We start from the raw sequence: 1,979 nt of genomic DNA, 5'->3' as shown, positions 1-1,979 counted from the left end.
ATGATGCTCAGAAAGACAACTAGCCAAATATGCAATCAGAATGTTAATTTACTAAGGATAAAATTAATTTTGTTAGGCAAACTGACAATTTTTAATCATATATTATGGTATTGAAATTGATAAAGGAATCTTACCCATGGAAAAAATTAATTTAAAAGTTTAGAGAAAAAGGGATAAGCATGAAGTGGAAAATATGACATCAAAAACAAAATGTGGGGGAGGGGAGTAATAAATATGTTTCTTTTAGAATATGTTTGAACTTAAATTACTACCAGTTCAATTTAGTGGATATAATTATGGGTCAACATGTGTGAACTCCATGGTAACCACAAATCAAAAACCTAAAATATATACACAAAACCAAAAAGAAATCCTTTCTTACATAAGCATACTACAAAAGAAAATCATCAAACCATAATAGGAAAAGCAAAAAGAAGAAATGAACAGAGAAGAACTTCAAAAACAACTGAAAAATGCTTAATGAAATAAGTCAGACAAACCCAAATGCTAAATGATATCACTTATATTTGGAACCTAAAAAGTAATACAAATGAATGTCTATGTAAACATTCATTTACATAGATATATAAGTGACTATATCTGAGTCTAACTCAGATATGGAAAATGAACTTTTGGTTACTAAAGGGGAGGGGATAGGAGGGAATGAACAAATTAAGGGTATTAACACATTAATAGATACAAACTATCTATAAAATAGATAAACAGCAAAGGTATACCGAATAGCACAGGGAATTATACTCATTATCCTGTAGTAACCTATATTAGAGTATAATTGGCAAAAAATATTGCATCACTAGCTATATTCCTAAAACTAGTATAGTATTGCAAGTCAATTCTGCTTCAGTTTTAAAAAGAGTGAGAAAATATAAAATGTTTTAAACTAAAGACTTTAACAATCCAAACTTGCAAAAATTAAATAAAAACATGTTATACTTAAACAGTTAAGTTTTAAAAAAGCATAGAGGTGAGAGTGTGTCCAATGTAAATCTCATAGGAATACAAGAAAAGGATAGCTGAAACAATGTGAAAGTAAGAAGTGATTTTTTAAAAGATAAATATCCCAAAATATAAAATCATGGTAAAACTGTAATCATCAAAGGTGAAGACTTAATTCTAAAAGCAAAAACAAATAGCAAACTATTTTTTTCTATTCATTTTAAATAGAATAAAAATGGGACAGAAATTAAGCTGTGAATATAGAAATTACACCACTACACTAAGAAAAATATTAAAATGAAAATTATAGAACAATTATGCTTCTGAATATAGATGCAAATATCCTTTTGAAATATAGCAAACAATTCAGCATACTGTTTTTAAACAACAGTATAATCAACAAACAGGGTTTACTCAAGGAGTACAAAGATGGTTTGTATTCAGGAAGTCTATTAAATTTAATATACCATATTAACAGAAGAAAATAGAAATAACATATAAAGCTCTCCAAAGTTGCTCACGTATAGCAACTCAACACTAAACGTATTTGGTAAAATATAATATTAAACTTTTTTATTAAAACAAATAAAATCATAAGCAAACTAAAAATTGATTAGAACTTTTCCAATCTAATGTTTTAGTTGGGATCCAGTCAGGAATATAGGGCCCATGCCAGAAGTCTCGTAAAGGAAATTACCTTAGGGAACAAGTTCAAGATATGTGGGGACAGCTGGAAGCCAGAGGGGTGACAGACATTAGTGAAGCTCAAGAAGCTCTAACATCCTTAGTGAAGAGACAGAGGGAGGAAACAGAGTAAGAAGAGTTCAAGATCTGAAACCTCCAGGCAACTAGAGCTACAGGGAGGCTATCATGTGCAAGCTGTGACTACAAAGTAAGGGATTGTCTAGCAGGAGGTGACATCATGGAGAAGATGGAGCTCTGCTGAGTCGAGAAGGGGAGAAACTCTCTCACTTCTCCCTTCCTGCCACTCTAGTCTCCTCGCTGTGCATTCTATTAGGCAA

The sequence above is a fragment of the Capricornis sumatraensis genome, chromosome 1, assembly GCF_032405125.1.
Source record: "Capricornis sumatraensis isolate serow.1 chromosome 1, serow.2, whole genome shotgun sequence".
Lineage (NCBI taxonomy): Eukaryota > Metazoa > Chordata > Mammalia > Artiodactyla > Bovidae > Capricornis > Capricornis sumatraensis.
The sequence above is the reverse complement of the archived record's forward strand: the minus strand, read 5'-3'. Positions refer to the sequence as shown.